At 41.8% G+C, this 22,817-nt stretch overlaps 1 protein-coding gene across 3 annotated transcripts in view; it reads left to right on the forward strand.

The window, feature by feature from the left end:
* Window positions 1-22,817, forward strand: part of LOC126189637 (DDB1- and CUL4-associated factor 6-like) — a 202,828-nt gene that overhangs the window by 172,471 nt on the left and 7,540 nt on the right. The window lies entirely within an intron of this gene.

Below are 22,817 nucleotides of genomic sequence, written 5' to 3' on the forward strand. Positions count from 1 at the left end.
GTGCCATAATGTAAGTCAGAAAAGCAGTTGCTACCATTTGCTGAGGTAGAGAAACTGTAGCAGGGCTTACACAAAGTCTTAATTGAACGTCACGCACATGCAACGTAAAGGTGAAGACTGACATGAAAGTTAAATATCAAAACATATTGATTGGAGGAGGGGTGAGGGAGATGAACCAAGCAGCGGGAAAGAGAAAAATAACGAATGGGGTGGTTCTAATTTTAAACCTTTTCCATTGTCCCTCTCCCTCCCCCTACACCTCCCCCTTCCCCTTCTCCTCCTCTTCCCGTCCCCTGCTCTCCTCCTCCCCCTTCCCCTCTCCTGCCCTCCCTCCTCCTCCCCCTCCCCCTCCCCCCTCCCCCTCCTGCCATGCCCTCCCTCTTCCTCCTCCCCCCTCCTCCCCCCCTCCCTCTACTTCTGGCTCTCTGTCTCCCTCCCCCTCCCTTCCTCCTCCTACACATTTTGCAATGACTCTTTTCTCCATTTTATCTGTATTTTATTTGTGGAAAATTTTCTTATCTCCTGTTTGCCAACCCTCCTAACAAAGGAATTAAAAATTGTAAAAGCTTGTGACTCAGTGGATGCTCTTCAGTATTCACATGTCTTGTAGCTCTCACGTGGTTATTCTTGTCTTCATAATAGATATTTAGGTGCTGCTTTTCTGTGTCATATGATGCAATCTTAAAATTTTATGATGGGATTATTCTCTAGGTAGAAATGGTTTCTACCACTACAATAAATTATAGGCAGTTATCTACTACTTCAAAGCATAAAGTTGTCCTGGAACACTACGCAGAGAGCTGAAGAGTTTCTTCTAATACTTCAACTTATCTAAGTTAATGCAATACTTGCAACACACCTTAGAACATTAGACTTAAACAACTGATGGTGTAATGAGAAACACAGTTTTAATGTAATTTTGGCACATATAAGCCACAGAATTTGATGTTACATTATGGCAATACATTATTTGGCTGTTTGGAGGGAATACTGAGATTCAATACCAAGTCTGTCTTAGAAATATTTTTGTCACTTATCTCCTCTGTTACCTCTGACAGTGATTGTTTTTAACTGTGAAAAGTTGTCAAGATGCACTGTGGTTCATAGTCGACATTAACTGCAGATCTCCTTCAACCGATTAGTTTGTCAGTTGAAAAAACTGGAGGAGGGCAAGGGCATACCACATCCAGTTCCAAAGCACTTTGGTGTTCTAACCAACATTCAGGGTTTGAACAGTCTTGCTTTACTTACAATCTGCATCAGTTCTTAAATGCCAACAGTTCCACATGTTAATTATTGAATGTATAAATATAGAACTGCATAAAGAAAGGACTTGTTGGTTTGCTCTGTGCTGACATGCATGAAATAGGAATTGAACATTCTATCTCGGCATTGATATTTTCATTCTTCAGAGCACACTGATATACGTCAGCTCATAATAACATTTCCCAGGCACTTTGTGCCCTCTGAGGAAGACCAGAAGTTTGAATGATGAGCTGCAAAGATCTGTTTCTTATTTTTTCTGGGCCTATGCACTTCAACTATACAGGTGGTCAGAAACAGTCTGAAGAGCTTGTAAGGGTGTTGCAGGGTAAGTTGTGTTGCAAAATAATTATAAGAAAAAAATTGATAATATATTTTTAATAAATTGCAACATCAGTCATCAATACTGAAATCCTTTATTTTACAGATTAATTTTGTTCACTGTGTGGCCTTCTTCAGTGCAAATTATTCTAACCTTGTAGGCCTATATAGTAACAGCACATTTCCTATGAGTTGTAACATGTGCTATGATGATTACTTCCAACAGATATTTTCAATTTTATTGCATACATTAATTAGCATTGAAATTAATTAATCAGGTCGCTGCATGGACAAATTCAGGTGGCATACCACATACAATTAATGTCAGTTGTTCTCATAGTGTAGATGATAGTGCATGAGACTGCTCAGTCTTTGGCTCAGATTTGATTCTTATGACTGTCCCATGTCCATTTTTGTACTGCTCTGTTGCTCGGTTTTAGGAAACCAAATGAAGAATATGTTTGATGGCACCACCTCTGGCTGCATGTGCAATGGTCCGATTGGCTAACTTCACTACTAATTAACTCAGAAATGGCAGATTGTATTGAATTTTTTTCTTCACAATTATTTGTCAGCACGGCATACTGTGCAACACCCTTACAAGCTTTTCAGACTGTTTCTGACTGCCCTATATATTGATTTTTAGAATTTCAACAGTGCATTGGCAGAAGGACAAGCACCCTTATTTAATATTACTATTTCTCTATATTTCTGTGTTAGTGTTCACATTTGAGTTAGCTGGTAACCACTTTCGAATGTGCTTGATAGGTTCCTGGGAATTACGCTGGATAATATTGTAAAAACCGCACAATATTTCAGCAAGACAACTGCCCGCCATCTTCAGGAGCTACTGTCATGTCGCTGAGAAGCTCGCCAATTTATATGTTGGCTTTCTATAACAGCGCAGGCGCCAGTGAGCGCATAACGTCATCGAAGACCAATTGTAGACTCTTCTTCAGAGTTTAAGAGAACGAGCACCAGATCCGCCACTGCTTTATGGCCTGCCAAAGATACATAAAGAGAATGTTCTGCTTCGCCCTATCGTTAGTAATATAGGTTCCCCAACATACCACCTAACTAAACATCTGGCTTCTCTTTGAGTCCCATGGTGGGAAAATGTCAACACCATATTCGAAACTCAGAAGATTTTATACGACGACTGAAGGACCTGCGCCTTGTATCTACCGATTTTCTAGCGAGTTTCAATGTGGTTTCTTTGTTCACACGAGTGCCTCTGATGAACTCATTACAACTCATAGGAGCTAAGCTGGAAGAGGACATCTTACACCTTTTCAAACATGTGCTTACCTCAACTTACTTTTTATTCAATGACCAGTATTTTGAGCAGACTGACGGTGTTGCTATGGGTAGCCCTCTGTCTCCCATAGTAGCTATTCTTTTTATGGAAGATTGTGAGGACAAAGCACTTCAGACGGCGGTTTTGAAACCCAAATGGTTTTGGAGATATGTAGATGATATGTTTGTGGTATGGCCACATGGGACAGCAACGCTTCCTTCTTTTCTGGAACATCTGAACTCCCTCCATCCAAGCATCTGTTCCACCATGGAGGTAGAGAAAGATGGTGAGTTCCCGTTTCTGGATGTTTTGGTTCGTAGGAAAGGAGATGGCTCCTTGGGTCAAGTGTGTTCCGGAAGGCTACACACACAGACTTGTATTTACAAGCTACAAGCTGTCATCATCCCTCACAGCACAGCGGTGTATTACGGACGCTAGTGTATAGAGCTAGAGCCATCTCAGATCAGGACAGCTTATCGGCAGAGCGTAGCCATCTGCGCTCTGTGTTTGCCCAGAATGGGTACTCTGAGAAGCAGATCTGGAATGCATTTCGACCAGCACGCTCCAAACCTCAAGAATAGCCTGAAGACGCAGAGAACACCACAGAGTTGGTTTTTCTACCGTATGTCGGTGGCGTGTCTTTCAAGATGGGCAGAATTTTCAAGAAATACCAGATTAAATGTGTTTTTCGCCCTCCAGCACCAGTGCAATCAATGCTGGGCTCTGTTAAAGACAACCTCGGCCTGAGGAGACCAGGAATATATGAAATCCTGTGCCACTGTGGGAAGTCTTATATTGGCCAGACATGTCGTACGGTTAAAGACAGATGCGATGAACATAAACGTCACATGAGGTTGGGTCAGCCAGAGAAATCTGCGCTTGCTGAACACTTCCTTGATATGGGACACGGCATGAACTGTGAAGAAACCAAGATCCTCTCATATGCTTCCACATACTGGGACTCCATCATCAAAGAGGCGGTCGAAATATATATAAGCAGTGACATAATAAACAGAGACACGGGGTTTCACCTGAGCAAAGCCTGGCAGCCAGCCTTGGCGGCACTAAGGAATCGTCAGCCGCTGATTAGCAACTGCACCGAGTCAATGCAGATGGGAAACCTTAGCGCAGATGCTTAAATCGCGCGCCAACACTTCGCGCATGCGAACAGGGTCCGTCGCTCCCGGCCGCATTTTCCCACACCGCGGCACGCTTCCCCAGACCGCGACCCGTTTCTCCAGCAGAGGGCTCTGGTATTTGACGCCATCTACGATTGGACTTCGATGACGTCATGCCCCCACTGGCGACTGTGTTGTTCTAGAAAGCCAACATATGAACTGGTGAGCTTCTCAGCGACGTGACAGTAGCACCTGAAGATGGTGGGCAGTTGTCTTGCTGAAATATTGTGTGGTTCTTATAATATTATCCGGCATAATTCCTGGGAACCTATCAAGCAGATGCAGTGCCGGGAAAACCTCAAACAGCACATCAGTTTCAAATGTGTTTGTTCATTTTCAGAGCAGTATCTTAGTTGTTGTTACTTGCATAATGAAGCAGTTTTGTGGCATAATGTTTATACATTTTGAGCTGTTGTCAACTTTTCACATTTGAACATTACATGTACATGATGCTACTATGTACTGTACACTGAGCCATCTTTCAGTGAAATATATACTGAATGTTTTGAAAGAAATAAGTTCCCTCCATTGACTGTTATATATTTCCATTTTATTGTTAGATTGTGTACTAAGACATTTTAGCTTTGTATCCAGTCTCAAGCAAAATGTTTAACTCATTAACTCCATATGTTTTGGGTTAGTCATTTTCGTGGGCAGTATGTGGTTGGCCTGACTTGAAATCTGTACCCATGATATCTGGTGCAGTACAGAGAGTAGCACACAGCCATTCCATTTGCTGTTGTCAGAGAGGACTGACTGGAGCCCAAAACATATGTGTTTGATGGACTGGACTAAGCATTTTGTTTGCGAATTGCTACTCAGCCAAAACATCTTCATATACAAAATAAAAATAAAAGAAAATAAAATGTAAATGAATAACTACCAGTGCAGGAAATTTATTTCCTTCAAGAAGTTAATTACTGTTATGTTTGCAACTAAAATACATTGAATGGTTGTGTTTGTTTGTTCCATTCTTTACAATTTAGTAATTGACATATGGTGTAGTTAAAAAATTATGATTGTAACAAAATTAACAAGAATCTGTGCAAGCTGTACTGAAAGTTGTCATCACAGCTGTACTCATTTCCTTGTCGATATTACACTCTGGATTTCTTTTACCTTCCATGTCCTATTTTCATGTTAAGGGAATAAATTTGAACAAGGTTTTTACCTCTAGTCCAGATAAATTTCAACATAGAATGGAAGTACTTAATAGAGGAAGTTCGCAAGCAAGCCTGAAAATCAATTATAAAAGTCTAAAATAATGTATGCATAATGTATACTAAGCTCATCAAATATGATATAACACAAATGCACAGTGGAGTCTTAGAATCAGTTGATGAGTTTAGTGCAATTGAAGACAACATCTGGGCCGACAAGGAAAGCAATTAACAGAAGAGTAAAAGCAGCTTAATGCTTTTAGTAAATTAAGCAGTTTGGAAATAAAGATTCCAATGTGCTATAAATTTTACTGTCAGTTTTGAGTTCTGAGAAAACCATTCAAATACTGAGAGGCGCTGAGCAAGCATGGGGGAGAGACATGTTGGGAATATCATTAAGAGGGACAAAAGCTAATAAGTTTATCAGGGTAGAGGGCAGAGTAGAAGGTGCAGTGGTGGTGAACTTTTGTCACAGTAGTAGAAACATAAATGCTTGCTGTCATCTTTGTTTCAGCTGTGTATACTTTAAGTCTGAGAAGTTATATTCTTTAATTGTGTGCTTCCGGGTGTTCTGCCAAGTTGTTGTTTCCATGGAAACAACAGTCCTCCAGAGATGCACCATTAATCAGTCCCACTGAGGAAAAGTGAGAGATCACAGTTTATTTTTTGCCATGGGTACCCCACACTTTTACTTTCTCCATACCATCCAGTTCCAAAGCTGCCATGAAAGTTATACTGTTTGTTTATTTAAAAGTAGTTTCTGGTCAGATTCTTCAGCACTGTTCCCATTTGCATTGGATGGATTTGTGACTATTCTGAAAGTCAACACTGTTCTTTAACTCTAAATACTAAAACTGTTTATAATTATTAATGTTGCACATGTGGATGGTGATAGGGAGTAAATTTCACTAATGATACAAGGAATAGCATCTGTGAGGAATGTAAATTTATTTTGAAGGTAGAGAGAGAAGTTATAAAAACTTAAAAGTTCATTTGCCTTTTTTTGGTATTATTATGTAAATTACTGGTAATCTTGGACTTAATAGCAAGGGTGTGGAGTCTACAGTGTGGTTGTGGTGAAAGCAAAGATTCCATTATTCATAGGTGTACATTCTGTATAGAATAAGCAATATGGTGCAAGAAATGAAATTGATACAACGAATGTTATGTGCAACACTTAAAGTTTTTCACACTTCCAGTTTTCAGATTGTTTATCGTCATTTGCCTTACACTGGAAGAATCCTTTTTTCTTGAATCCAATAGTCAGTCACCTGATAGGAAGTAACATTTAACCAGAAATAGCACTTATTCTCCCAACTATGTTCAATACTGTGCTCAATGCTACCATTACCTCTGCTGTACTATACGAGAAAGAGAGACAAACAATATCTCCCATATATTATCACATGAATGTTTTAATGTTAATCTTTATGTCAAATAAAGCTGAATTGTTTTTACAGAGAGAAAGGGTGCTAAAATTTAATCAGTGACAATTAGCAGGTCTTGCTAAGATTAGATTATCTTATTAATTAAAAATTCGTTGAAACACAGTACCCCTGCAACTATACGGTTTATATAGTGATAGCTGTAAACAAGAGGTTGAACACAGTTATCTCAAAAATTCATCTTGTGAATAAACTTTATTAAACTTTAAATTAGGCATGTCCATAACCACAGTATTGAGCAATTTTTCTTGTATTAACAGAAGTTCAGAAGCAGACAAAGGTGAGAAATATTAAATGAGAGTACTTTAAGGTACACAGGTCTCAGCCACTGGTAGTGTCTAAGGTCAGCTGAGACAACGTCCCCGTCCCCGTCCCCATCTCCTTACAGCATCTACTGTCAGTTTGGTCAATTGTAACATATGACTTTTCCATATGATAGGTGGGTCCATTTCCAGGAAAAGGTGTCACTACTCCTGACATACCATATCAGAACTTTTTTATTTTTTTTTTATAATAATAATGCAGACAGTCATTTTTCTGTGGGCTCACCTTTGTCTTACCAGGTGAAGTCTCATGCAGTGAGATTGACTTTTTGAAATCACCTATATGATGATGTAGTTTAAGATCCCAGGTATCATATCTTGCAGCCATTCACCCCTGTGAGCCTTCATTTGTGAGAAATCAGTAAAAAAAATTGGAATTTTGTGTTATGCTCTACAGCTTTAAAAAGATATTTATATAGACTGGCTGTGTGGTGTTGGTTAAGAAATTGTGATCACATGCAAAAAGCTGTGATTTTGAATCCTGTCAAGTGCTTTAGCTTACTATTTTTTAATTCTTTATTGAAACATCTTTTATCATTATTTATTCCATTAATTGGTTTAAGTGTAAGTTTTTTTAATTCCTTTTTCACATCATATTAACTTTTTCATGTGCTCTCATTTTTCCTCTTATCATCTTTTTGCCCATTTGGAATCTTTGTTCATGTGGTTGGCACACCTGGGACCTTAAGCTACTACACGGTGTAGGTGGTTTAAAAAAGTTGATCCCTCTGCTGGGGTACCTCTCCTTGTTAGATGTCAAGTGAAACTAATAAAATATCAAATCATGCATTCAATAAAGTACTGATATATTTTTTATGAACTGTTGTTAGAAAACTTTATAAATTGTAAGTTATGCTTGGCTTTCTGTAGAATTTTGTATTTTGTTTGAGATTAGCCACAATAGCTGACAAATTCTTTGTCCATGTGTGTGTGTGTGTGTGTGTGTGTGTGTGTGTGTGTGTGTGTGTGTGTGTTCGTTCGTGAATATTGTTGTTGTTTATACAATAAAAGTTGCTGTTGTCAGCGCCTTGAAATACTTTTAGTAACACTTTTTGAAGTCAGAATTATCTGTAAGTAAATCAGTACAGTGTCATGGTGAATTAAGTACTTTTTGTTGCAACTTTTAACTATCAATGTATGTAGAACTGTACAAAGCCTGTCTAATACTGTTTGGGGCTTGAGATGTTCTATAACATCTAGTCCGTAAGCAACTTTAGCCTGAAGAAGCCTTTTGAGCAGTTATTTTGTACTATATTCATTAAAATGTATATTTTTGATTATTGTTTTTACACTTGCAAGATAATATAAACTCAAATCTAAATTTGTAACTAGTATGAAACACTTAAATGATGATTTCATGCAACAGTTTGTCACACCCTTTGAGAACTCAGAAAATCTTGGCTACCAATGCTGACGCTTTAACACTCTCACATTATTCCTGTGACCTTTACTGTGTTGAAAGTTCATCATATAGTGTTAGTCAGGGTATTAGGCACACTTTGAGCCAACAGAAGGAAATTAAAATATCTTTTTTGTAAAAGTATACACTGAATCGCCAAAGAAATTGGTGTAGGTGTGCATTTTCAAATACAGAGGTATGTAAACAGACAGAATACAGCACTGCAGTTGGCAATGCCTGTATAAGACGAGTGTCTGGTGCAGTTGTTAGATAGGTTACTGCTGCTAAAATGGAAGATTATCAAGATTTAAGTGTGTCTGAATATGGTGTTATAGTTGGCGCATGAGCTATGGAACACAGGGTCTCCGAGGTACTGATGAAGTGGGGATTTTCCCGTACGGACAGCCCTGCAGGATTCATGGTGTCAGTTCCCTCCGGCACTACTTCAGAAATTAGTCGAGTCCATACCACGTCATGTTGCGGCACTTCAGCGTGCTGGCGGTGGTCCTACACGATATTAGGCAGGTGTACCAGTTTATTTAGCTCTTCAGTGTACTGTGAATATCAGGAATCCAATAAAACATTAAATCTTTGACATCACTGCGGTCAGAAAAATATCCTGCAAGAACAGAACCAATGACGACTGAAGAGAATCGTTCAAAGTGATGGAAGTGCAACCCTTCCACAAATGGCTGTGGATTTCAATGCTGGGCCGCCAACAAGTGTCAGTGTGTGAACCATTCAACAAAACAACATCGATATGGGCTTTTGGAGCTGAAGGCCCACTTGTGTACCCTTGATGATGGTACGACACAGAGCTGTACACCTCCCCTTGACCCATCAGCACTGACATTGGACTGTTGATGACCAGAAACAAGTTGCCTGGTTGCACGAGTCTCGTATCAAGTTGTATTGAGTGGATGTACATGTACAGGTATGGAGACAACCTCATGAATCCATGCACCCTGTATGTCAGCAGGGGACTGTTCAAGCTTGTGGAGGCTCTGTAATGGTGTGGGGCATGTGCAGTTGGAGTAATATGGGACGCCTGGTATGTCTAGATATGACTCTGACATGTTACATGAACAGAAGCATCCTGTCTGATCACCTGCATTCATTCATGTCCATTGTGCATTGCAACAGACTTGGACAATTTCAGCAGGACAGTGCGACACCCCACACGTCCAGAATTGCTACAGAGTGGCTCCAGGAACACACTTACGAGTTTAAACACTTCCACTGGCCACATAACTCCCCAGACATGAACATTACTGAGCATATCTCTGTTCAGAAGAGGTCGTCATCACCTCGTACTCTTATTGATTTATGGACAGCCCTGCAGGATTCATGGTATCAGTTCCCTCCAGCACTACTTCAGACATTAGCCAAGTCCATACGACGTCATGTTGGGGCACTTCTGCATGTTGGTGGTGCTCCTACACGATATTAGGCAGGTGTACCAGTTTATTCGGCTCTGCAGTGTATATATGGTTTTTTTTTTACTTTTATGAGATGTTCCACACCCTTGAGAATCTTCTTGCTAAGAATCGATAGAATGAACAGTGTATCCAATCTAACCTCACTACCTTTGTACTGTTGCTGTTAAGATAAACTATAAATGTAGGGAAATTACAAAGAAGTTATTTATTTGCAGAAGGTCAAGAGCTATTAGTGTAGTGGCTTCATGTGTTATTACTTCTACTTCTTCTTCTTCTTCTTCTTCTTCCGCGTTACAGCTCTTGATGGGCCTTGACCTGCATAACAATCTGTCTCCATGTTGCACATCCATCGTGCTGTTGAGTGGCTCTTCCTTCCGGCAGCATACAAGCTTCTGTCATTTCTCTCTTGGGCATTCGGTTACTTTCTATCCTTTGTGTCCTAACCAGCATATTCCCTTTGGTTTGATAAATTTAACTGCATTTTTTCCTTATATAAGATGATGTAAATTATAGTGGTATCTTAGTCCAATCCTCTGGTCATAGATCGTTGATTTTTGTTGTTGAAATATTCTTTGTTTATATCTGCTTTTGTTGTTCTCCAAATTTTAACTGTACTGTTTGTTGCAATTAGAGAGAACTGAAATGCATGTAACTTTGAAGAATAGGATATATTTTCTGTTTCTGTCTTTCCTGTAATACACTGTGTGATACTTAGTTGGGTGCATGGTAAGTTGTTCAATGTTTCATGAGTTGTTGAGTCTGTTGGACCTTTTGAGTTTCATCCATTCATGTGTTACTCCTTGTCATTGTTGAAAATTTGGAGGGGCAATATTGGTGAGTACTGACAGCCATGGTGTTGGTGTGGACTTAAGAGTTCCTGTCATGATCCTTATCACACCATTTACATGGATATCAATTTTGTTGACATGGCTGCTTCTCCAAACAGGAGAACAGTATTCTTCATCAGGGTCTGGTACCGAGTGCTGCGAGTTTCGAATCAGCGCCAGACGGCATCGACCTCGATTACCACTAGAGGTCTCTGCAGCCGTTGTGCCGTAATCCTTGGCTGTGCATGCTCCTTGCACGTGTATAGTGTGAGGGCTCCACGGTGGAGCACATGATCCCAGTGGTCAATAGTGATATACCCTATCATGTATTTAAGCACCTGCCTCTCGCTCAGCGAGGCAGTCTGATATTCGCGTGAGTCTATCGACATCTCACCTACAGACAGCGCATTTACTTTGCTTGTTTCCGTGTACAAGTGAACATTGTTGATTCATGAGGTTTTTCGCTTGTGATCCTCTTGCTTGTTGCATGTTGTTGTTCGTAGGGTCTTGCTCGGTCGTCAGTCGTTGTTCATGTCCGTCCAGTCCTGTTCGTCCGTTTTGCTTGTGTGCGGGCTGCTCTCGTTCGGTCTCGTCATGCTTTCACTCTCGGCAACCGGAACGGTTGCGGTTACAAGATTTTCGCTACGATGTAAATGGTGGTAGTTGTTACATGGAGGCGAAGTTGGTCTGTCTCCTGGAGCAACAGCAGTAGCTCATGCAGCAGCAGCAGCTCCAGTTAGACATCTTACAGCAGTCGTTACGGTTGCTAATGGACAAAGTTGATGCAACGGACACACTACCACAACAGCTTCTGAGTCCTCGGGTGTCCGATGCTTTTTCACGTTCGCCGTCGTTCCCCCCATTTAATGACACTAAAGAAGACTGGGAAACATACTTACATCAGCTGAAACAACATTTCATGGCTCTTCAAGTCACGGATGACTCCTTCCAGTGGTGCTTTTTTTTGTCTTGGGCCTCCCCAGATACATTCTTTCTTCTCCACAAGTTGGCACCGTTGTCTGATCCTGTGGCTCTCTCTTTCCAGGAGAATTGCCTTTTGCTGACCAAACCATTATTCCCAACACTACCATGTGGTCTCCTCTCGGTTGGAATTCCACCAGTACCATAAACAGCCTGGTCAATCGTATTGTTCTTAGGTCATGGACTTGCAGGGTCTCAGCTGTTGATGCGATTTTATGTGCACCAGTCAGCAGTGTAAGGCTTCGTATGCAGACTCCCTGATCTGGGATGTGGTGGTTCAGCTGGCTCCAGATCCTGAGGTCTGCACTGTGGCACTGAAAATAACCCTTCCTTGGAAGAGATTCTCCACATTGCCCACTTATTTGAAATTGCTCAGGCGGCTGATGAGCCCCGGCTCCTTACCCTATTTGACATCGACCATCTGTCGGCTTTGAATATTTTTGGCCTGGATGCCTTCCAGCTGTTTGGCTTTTCAATTTCTGATGAAGTTAAGGTCGTTTCCAGGGTTGTTCCTTTTCAGGACTTGTACAATCTGTGCTCATATTCTGCGCCCTTGTTTGCAACGGATCTCAGATGTGCTTCAGATTTTCAGGCGCACATCACACTTTGGCCGCTTTTTCCAGGCCTGACCCCTTACAGTGGCCTTACGGCCGACTGTGAAGCAGGAACTTGATCAACTCCAGGCTGTTGGCGTTCTGGAGCCTGTGACATACAGTGCCTTGGCGACACCATTGGTGGTCATTCGGAAACCCAATGGGTCCCTTCGGCTGTGTGAGTACTTCGGCACTACTGTCAAAGCTCAGTCCCTCGTAGACACTTAACCCCATTCCTGACAGGAAGACCTTCTCACCAAGCTGGCTGGGGGAGAGTACTTTTCAAAGATCGACCTGGCTCAGGCATACCACCAGCTACCCTTGGATGCTGATTCCCAGAAAATCTTGGTTATCAGTACTCTTTTCGGATTGTACAGGTACAAGTACCTTCCATTTGGTGTCTCTTTGGCGCCGGCCATTTTCCAGCAGTTCCTGGAGCAGCTTACATAGCCTATCCATGCCTGCATGCATTATCTGGATGACATCTTGGTCACCAGATGTTCCCGCCAGGAACATTCACAAAACCTCAGCGCCTTATTTCACACTCTGCAAGCTGTAGGTTTATGCTGTTGGCTGGACAAGGTTTTTTTTTTTTTTTTTTTTTTTTCAACCGGAAGTGGAATACTTAGCCACTGGTTTAGTAAAGATGGCATTCACCCTTCGGGTCATAATGTCGCAGCCATGAAGGCCCTTCCTCGTCCCAAGGACTTATCTGAAGTCCAGGTGTTTTTGGGCAAGGTTACTTATTACATAAAGTTCTCACACCAGGCTGCCTCTGTTGCTCAACCCTTCAATCACTTGCATCGCAAAGGGGTGCCTTTTGATTGGATTCCTGCCTGTGACCAGTCTTTTCTCCATTTAAAGGCGATGCTGAAGTCCGCCCCTTGCCTTACTCCCTTATCTCTGGACCGCCCCTTGGTTGTGGTGGCTGATGTGTCGGCATAAGGTGTTGGGGCCGTCCTTGCACATTGGAATGGTGATGTCTCAGAACAGTCCATCGCTTATGCATCTAAGACGTTGACCCCAGTGCAATGGAACTACTCCCAGATTGAAAAGGAGGCCCTGGCAATAGTGTTCGCCATCCAAAAATTTCACACCTTTCTCTTTGGGGCAAAGGTGACCCTCCTGATGGACCATAAACCCTTAGTTACGCTTTTAAGACCTCACTCTCACCTATCAGAGTGGGTGACTCAGCGTCTCCAGCGCTGCATTATTTTTATGAAATTATGCTTACACCATCCGGTATAAGCCCACCACAGCCCACAGACGCTTCGTCGTGTCTCCCATCAGGCCCCTACCCTGTGTTTGGCCAACAGGTGGTCTTCTGCTTTCACAATGATTCCGCCCACCAGGATGCACTGGACGGTCTGCCTCTAATGGCTGCTCACATTGACACAGCTACATGCCAGGACCCTACCTTATGGCTGGTTCTCCGCTACGTGGTCCACGGGTGGCCCTCCTATGTTACTTGTCGGATGCGGGCAGACTTCAGCCCCTGGTGCCACCTGTCCCACAGGGTCTCCGTGGTTGATAATGTCCTTATGTTGGCCACAGAGTCGGACGCCCCTCGAGTGGTCATCCCTTCAAATTTGCGGCATCAAGTGCTCAGTTTGTTGCACCGCGGGCACTGGGGTATGTCCTGCATGAAAGTTTTGGCTCGCTGGCACGTGTATTGGCCCGGCACGATGGTGATATTGACCGCCTGGTCCACGGGTGCACTGTGTGTGCGCGTCACCAGGCAAACCCCCCTCAGTTGTTCACACCCTGGCCTGTGCCTCACCGGCACTGGGATCGCATCCATCTCGATTTTGTGGGGCCGTTTTTGGGGGTCCATGTGGTTACTTAGTGTTGATCCCCAGATACCCATATGTCGTCTGCATGGTGTCCACCACCTCGGAGGCCACATTCACAGCCCTGGCCCAGGTTCTCGCCATTGAGGCCTGCCTCACAACATTGATCTCTGGTAATGGCACCCAATTCATGGCCTCCTCCTTCCACGACTTCCGTAGCCTGCCTTTCCACCCTCCCTCCAATGGTGTGGCGGAGAGGCTTGTCTACATATTTAAACACCAGTCGACAAAGGCAGTCGAAACATCTCCAACCACTTTGGCCCTCACCCTGTTTTTGAGCACCTATCGCACCACGCCAGTTAATAGACGTAGTCTGGCAGAGCTCCTCCATGGGCGACAGCCGCAGACCCTGCTCCATTTGCTGATGCCATCCCCCTCCTGCCCCCATTCCCAGCCCTCTCAGCATTACACCCGTGGCGTGGTCGTGTGGGCCCATGTGTACGGGAGCATGGTGGGTTAGATGCCCTCCACGGTTGTTGCGGCCCATGGGTGGCATGTGATGTTGGTGTAGACATCGAAAGGGTTGGAGCGCCGCCGTCATAACCAGCTCCACCTGTGTACCCCCCGGGACTCCCGCCACCACCTCCTCCTCCTCCGCTACCTTCTTCGGGTACAGACGTGGTCCTCAAGTTGCCGCCACTGCCCCTGGTTACTTTCTCCCCACGGGCCTGCCACTGGCCCTCCCCGCCCCCCAGGTGGATTGGCAGCTCCCTCTGCCACCCTGGCCTCTGGGTCGGCCGTCATGGACACCTCGGATGTCCCTTCCTCCCCGCCAAAGACTTTTGGCGAGAACGGTTCTTCTCCCATCTGCCAACCAACGCGGCACTGTCTGGGGCATTTCCGCCCCTACATGCAAGTTACAGGAGGGAGGGATCTGGTACCGAGCACTGCGGGTTTCAAATCCGCGCCAGTTGGCATCGACCTCGATTTCAAATAGAGGTCTCTGCAGCTGTCACACCATAAGCCATGGCTGCACGCACTCCTGGCCCACGTATAATGTGAGGGTGCCACGGTGGAGCACGTGGTCCCAGAAGCCAATAGCGATGTACCCTATCATGTATTTAAGCGTCTGCCACTTGCTCAGCAAGGCAGTCTGATATTCGCGTGATTCTATCTACATCTCACCTACAGACAGCGCATGTACTTTGCTTGTTTCCTTGCACAAGTGGACATTGTTGATTCGTGAGGTTTTCGCTTGTGACCCCGTTGCTTCTTGCGTGTTGCTGTTTGTAGGGTCTTGCTTGGTCATCAGTTGTTGTTCATGTCTGTCCTTTCCTGTTCGTCCGTTTTGTTTGTTCGTGGGCCACTCCCATTTGGTCCCGCTGCGCTTTCATTCTCGGCAACCCCGCAACCGTTCCGGTGGCGGTTACAACACAGGGTGCCTGAGTACTTTTTTGCTAAGTTCTTAAGCTGTTTGAAGTAGATCCCCAGCTAGGACCAGCCAGTTTCCTTCATCTGTTATTTTTTGATTTTAGCTTCTATCCTGTTAGTTATAGGTGTTTCCTATTTTTTGGGGCAATTCTTCTGATTCAAAAAGGGTATTTTTGGCTCAAAAACGGGCTGTTCGAGCTATATGTGGTGTAAGTTCGAGAACCTCGTGTCGATCCCTATTCAAAAATCTGGGAATTCTGACATTGCCCTCACAGTATATATTTTCTTTAATGTCGTTTGTTGTTAGCAATATTAGCCTATTCCCAAGAGTTAGCAGCTTTCACTCAGTTAATACTAGGCAGAAATCAAATCTGCATGTAGAATGCACTTCCTTGACTCTTGTGCAGAAAGGAGTGCAGTATTCTGCTGCATCCATTTTCAATAAGCTACCACAAGAACTCAAAAATCTTAGCAGTAGCCCAAACTCTTTTAAGTCTAAACTGAAGAGTTTCCTCATGGCTCACTCCTTCTATTCTGTCGAGGAGCTCCTGGAAGAGCTAAAAAATTAATCAAATTCCAGTGTTAACATTGTTGATTGTCTTCATTTAAACTTACGAATTGTTACCTGAATATGTTTTTTTTTATATTTCATTTTATCTGTTTTTAATATAGTGTTATAATTTCATGTATTGACTCGTTCCATGACCATGGAGACTTCTCCTTAATTTGGTCCCACAGAACAATAAATAAATAAATAAATAAAAATAAATCCTACATGTCAGCGACCTGTTAGGAGTCACACCCAAATATTTGGGGTGTCAATTATGTCGTAATTTTTTGCTGTGGAAGATTACATTTATTCCTCTGTCAGTCTGACTATAATCTAGAGAACCAGTGTGGGTAAACAATATTCAACTCACCCCAGAAAGCTATAATGTAAGAGATGAATGGAGAAATCAGTGGACACCTTTCTCTGGTCATAAGAGTAAAATAGATCCAACCATCCAAACCCCAGGATTGAACCAGTGAAGAAAAATATGGAGCTTCCTCAACTGTATCAGAACTGGCCACACTATGACCAAAGCACAGTACAGTAGTGGTGAATACCAATGGTGACTGATATGACTGCAGTACATTGGAACTCTGAAATGCAAAGAAAATTCATGGCTAACTGGAAATACTTCATTGACTTAACACCTGCAGCAGTTAAGTGACTGGAGTCTTTGGATATCAAACTATGATGGAAAATGGGAATCTCAACCTATTTTTGCTACTGTTTGCATTATTACCTATACACACACATACATAAATGTACTGCTTCTATTGATTCATATCGTTTTATGGTATCTTGTATCAGCTTAGTTGTATGTACTTGTAAAATATAATTCAGTAAGCTGTACACTAAATAAATAAACTTTATGATATTACCAACTGTTACAAAGCATACCTAGATAATTGACGCATCTGACATTTAACAGTGAACTCAGTTTCTGGTTCTAAGGTGTTTACACTGATGGGTCAAAGCATCATGACGACCTGTGTAACACTTTGAAGTTCAACCAGTTAGAAGAATTTTGGGCATAGAAAACCAGTCATTTGTGCCATTATTTAAAGTATTACTAGCACGTATATGCTTGATGCACCTTGTAGGGTAACACAAAAAGAGAGAGAGAGAGAGAGAGAGACTAAGTTTCGAGATTTTTTTAAAATTTTTTTTTTTAATATTTACTTCAAATCTTCAGTATATCACAAATTTTTAAATAGTGATGACAGGAAGTATAAATATCCTTCCAAAAAAAGTGTTAGGTGAATTAATGAGCAATTTCACACTTAATTTCTTCTGTATGGAAAAGTCTGAAGTATTATGGCGTTAAGAGATGTATGTTGCAGTCAGGCCATTACTAGTTCATTTCTTTCCGGCTCGTTTTGTGAGTGAGCCATCAAATTTTGGAAATGAGTGTTGGGTGCTACTTCTTCATGAGATTCGTCTGTAAAAAAGATGAGATTAAGATGAATAAAAAAGAACTAAATTGCAACTACAGCAGCAGTATCTGTAGGAACAGTATTAGCGATGAAAAATTACAGAAAACTGTTTATCTGAATATGAATCTTCTTCAGGCATTTCAGATATTTCTCCCTCTGATCCCTTCCAAAATTTGTTACTCATTCAACAAAAGTGACATATTTGTAGCAGAATTACAGCAAACTGCGAAATCTAACGAGTACATGCACAAAACTAATGAGAACACTATCAAATACTGGCTCAGACGCTTGCAACAGCTGGCATTACGTTTGTTACCACTTATTTTGAAATAATTCTAGAAATTGACAACAGAAGGCAGTACCTGTCAAGGGAAGGATAGTGAGACATCTATACATTGTTTCCATACAAAATGAGTCCAATTTCTGAATGATAGGTGGCCGAGTTATACTTGGGTATAGTCTTTTGAACACAACATTGTAGCCTGAGTTATGCTCTGGCTTGGTTGCCAAAGTGTTCATAGCATTTAGGTGCACCTGACAGTAGCTTCAACACATGCTTGACAGGGAAGTATGTAAAACTAGATGTCTAAGCACACATCACACAGTTCCCATAAATAGTGGGCCTCTGGTTTTTTGGTACGGAGGTAGTGCCTGATAGGCAGTAACATACCAGATGTGTTCCATTGGGTTTAAATTGGACTAATTTGGTGGCCAAGACGTCACAGTGAATTCACTGTCATACTCCTCAAACCATTGCAGCACAATTCTAGTCTTCCGACGTGGTCTGTTGTCCTGCTGGTAGATGCCATCTTGTCGGGGAAGACATCTGATATGAACAGATAAAGTTCTTCTGCAATAATGTTCACATAGTCCACAACTGCTGCCACAGATCCCATGGAAGCCCAGGTGCATGTTCCCCATCGGTGTATGTTTTTTGCAGGCGTTCATTTGGATGGCAGTGTGTCCGGACGCAACCATCAACCCATTGTAACAAGTAATGTAGTTCATCTGACCAGGTGACAGGGTCCAATCTCAATGAGTCTGTGCCCACAGCAATCGTAATTGTTGATGTCGTTGGTCAACATGGAAACACATAGGAGACATTTGTTGCGGAGACCCATGTCCAACAGTGTGTGCTATATGATGGCTCCAGAACACTTGTATCTGCGCCAGCATTATACCTTGTCATCAGATCTGCTGCCAGCCACTGCCTGTCGTGCTTTACAGAGGGAGCAAGCCTCCAGCCTATACTTTCTGTGATGAGGCGTGTATGTCCTACACCTTGTCGCTTATTTGTGGTGTCACCATCCTTCAGCCACTTTTCACAGATGTTGATGACAGTAGTATGTGAACAGCCATCCAAGTTCGCAGTTTCTGAGAATTCTGTCATTGCAGGGTATCAGTCTGCCCTTTGTCACTGTTGCTTATTTCTGTATATTTATTCACTTGCAGATTGTGCCACTGCTAAAATATTTTCCCATTCATCTTTGTACTGCTTACATATTTTTCTTACGACATCACATGCCTGCAACAGCACCAAGCTGCATTTAATCTCATGGTGGACAGAGCACATAACTTTTTGGCTCATTAGTGTGAATCTTTTGCTGTAATTGCAATGTCATCTGTGTATGCACACATTGGACTGAATTTCATCATTATTGTACTTATTTGGTATATTTTTCACATCCTGTTATGCTGTGCTAAGTTAAATGGGTCTCTGGAGAGATGATCATTCTGTTTTACTCCAGCTGCCACTTAAGGAAAATTAAAGAATCCTTTTAAAAAAAGAGAAGCAGGTGTTTGAACATAAAGAGCACAGACGGAAAGCCAGAAGTAAACAAAGAAAAGAAGTCTGAAAGGTGGAAGGAATATATAGCAGGACTGCATAAAGGAAAGAAACTTAAACAAAATATTATGGCAAGGAAGAGGCATTCGATGAATATAACATAAGTGATGCAATATTGCAGAAGAATTTGACAGAGTACTATAATTACCAAAATCAAAACAAAGCACCTGGACTAGATGACTTTTCCTGAGAACTGTAAGATCCTTAGGAGAACCATTCTTCACTAAACTGTTCCACCTTGTATTCAGAATATATGAGATAGGTGAAATACCCCCATACTTCAAGAATACTGTAATAATCTCAGTACCAAAGAAGCTAAGGTACGTCAGCTGTGTCGTCAGTCCATTGCTTTAACAAGCCAAAATACTAACACAAAATATCTACAGAAGACTGGGACAGCTTATTGAAGCCAGCCCAGGGGGAGATAAGTTTGAGTTCCAAAGAAATGTAGGAAAACGCAAGGCAATACTGACCCTGTGACCTATCTTAGAAAATAGGTTGTAGAAGGACAAACGCAAATTTATAACATTTGTAGGTGTAGACAAAGCTTTTGACAATACTGACTGCAAGATACTATGTGAAATTCAAAAATCAGGGATAAAACCTAGGAAGCTTAAGGTTATCTGTTACTTGTACAAAACCAGACGGCAATCATTAAAGTCAAAGGACATTAAAGGAAGGTAGTAATGGAGAACAGTGTGAGACTAGGTGGTTGCCTCATGCAGTTGAACTTGTACAAAGAAAAATCGAGAAAGAAAACTATGAATCAAGTTGGAAAATGAACTAAAATTCAGCCAGAGGAAATAGAAACTTTAAGGTTTGCTGACAACATTGTGATCATGTTAAAGATAGCAAAGGACTTGGAATAAAAGGGTAGTAAAAAGAGGCTTTACAATGAACATCAATAAAAGTAAAAAAGGGTAATGAAATTATGTTAGGTGATGCTAAAGGAATTACAAGGATGTGCTGAGAAGTAATGCCTGCAAATTTTTTATGTGAAAACTTTTAAAGCGTTTTAAATAAAACAGATATTATATGTAGTGTGTGTGCTTTTGGACATACATAATTAAGGCAAAGATGATCTATTGATCACTTCAGTGTGTATGCACACTACACTTCAACTCTTATGGGAATCGATGAAATGCCACAAGTAATGAGGATAATGGTCAAGGAGAACTACATCAGTAGTGTGTGGATAGGTTGAGAATTTGGATCTGGCGGGAGGCATGCTAGGGTAGTCCGTGTAGTTGCAGTGAACACTGTGTCTGGATGACACAGTGGTCAGCAAATCTGCCTAGTGAGCTAGAGACCTGGGTTTGAATCCCGGTCTAGCACAAATTTTCAACATTCTCCATCGATTTAAATCAGTGCCCACTGGCAGGAAATGTCATTAATTCCTCTGTGTCGTAAAAGAAATTTTATTAACATTCTACATCTCAGTTCTTCGGGTCTACATATTTATTTTTCAACAGTCACCCTAGTGACAAACACATTTCTCCCCCACCGAGCGAGGTGGCGCAGTGGTTAGCACACTGGACTCGCATTCGGGAGGACGACAGTTCGATCCCGCGTCCGGCCATCCTGATTTAGGTTTTCCGTGATTTTCCTAAATCGCTTCAGGCAAATGCCGGGATGGTTCCTTTGAAAGGGCACGGCCGACTTCCTTCTCCGTCCTTCCCTAATCCAATGAGACCAATGACCTTGCTGTTTGGTCTCTTCCCCCAAAACAACCCAACCCAACCCAACATTTCTCCCAACGAGAGACCAGGTTGTTGATAATGTCACTGTAGGATGTTTCACATAATTTACTACCTCACCTCTGCTTCCACCGCCTAATCACTATCAAAGCAAGGTCCTCGAAGGTGTTCTTTCTTTTGGAAACAAATGAAAATTGGCTGGGACCAAGTTGGGACTGTATGGAGGATTATCAATGAAAGTGAACCCAAAGCATCCGATTGTTGCAGATGTCGCAGCACTCGTGTGTGGTCTGACATTGTCATGCAGAAGGAGTGAGTGCTTCATATGTGGATAAAGACTTTGAATTTGCGCTTTCAGTTTTGTGAGGGTCTTGCAATACACTAGCATAGTTACGTTACACATCATTACAGCACATTCTACAATTCAGAGCTGTCTAGTGGCATAGGATTGAAACATTCATCAGTGAAGTGGAAAAGCTGACTGAGTAATTTGCGTCGCATATTGTAATTTGGAGGTATTACTTTTCAGTATGCCCTCATAGATTAGAAAATGAGAGACAAAAAGCAGTAAGTGTGTAGCACTAACAGTATCAGAAGTAAAGAGGATGTAAAATAAAGACAAGCAATAGGGTCATTGCATGGTGGCCTAAGGGTCCCCACTCGACCATCTCCAATTTTGATGAAATTTTTATAGGATGTACATATAGACCTTACATGAAGCACTGCCAAATTACAGCTTCATAAGTAGTATGGTGGGGCCACTAGCCACCTTTTCGTAAAGGCTTGTTTTTTGACATGGCGACTGAAATGAATAAATGATCAACTTTGTTTTACCATTGTTCAGTATCTAAGGGACCTCTTGTGGTGAAACTTCATGATCCTGTTCAACTTTTTGGGTACAATATCTTATCTGTAAAACAAAAGATCAAACTATGGCAAATTCTTCATGGTGTGCTATCAAAGTGGCTCATAAATCTTGTCGTACCAAATTTTGACTGTACTTTATTGCATTGTATCTACTGAAAGAATAACTTTCTGAAACTGATACTTTAGTTATCTGCAACCTGTCAGCATGTCATAAAGCTCTGCAAGTGGCATCTAGATTACTCAGATCATAACTGAGTTATCTGAGCTCACCTTGTGTGATCAGAAAAAGTTGTTTTTATTTTGGAGGCAGGCCAGTTTAGTGTCAGCAAAGTTTAGTGTCAACAATGGAGTTTGGTAACATGCTTCAACAATCAGTCTGAAGCACACTGCTGTGCAGTGAAGAGTGTCCAGACGTTGTGTTTGCCTCTTTAAATGATGTAAAGTGTGTTGTCATTACTGGATAAACTTCTTTTTTCGGTTAGTAAAAATTATTTCTAGGTACGGGGTGACTCTTTAGGAATGTTTATCAGGTTATTTAATTTTTTTCTGTTGTATTCTCAAGGAAGTTCCCATTATTTATGATTGTTTAATATTTTTCTGTTGGAAATATACACCACTTCTACTTCATCTAATATTGTAACAAATGGCAATTGGAAGCATAAATTTAATTGTAGTGTAATGGATATCAATGTGGTTTCAGTACCATGTGTCATTGACCGTGCAGATGTCATCTGAAAACATACACACAGCAACAAGGCTTCATTCCAATCAAAGAATTTTCAGTAGAGCAACAGGAATTAATAAACCAAAGAAGTGAGATATGTCTTACTAAATGCACAAATATGCTTTCATCACAAAGCAATACTTGCGGACAGATATGACTTTCTACAGAGATCTTGTTGTAATCCTTTTGGTGCAAAGAACCATTCTGTTAGAAAGGGTTTACGGGTTGTCACTGTGGAAACAGCAAAACAATT

This window comes from Schistocerca cancellata, chromosome 1 (genome assembly GCF_023864275.1).
Source record: "Schistocerca cancellata isolate TAMUIC-IGC-003103 chromosome 1, iqSchCanc2.1, whole genome shotgun sequence".
Classification (NCBI taxonomy): Eukaryota; Metazoa; Arthropoda; class Insecta; order Orthoptera; family Acrididae; genus Schistocerca; species Schistocerca cancellata.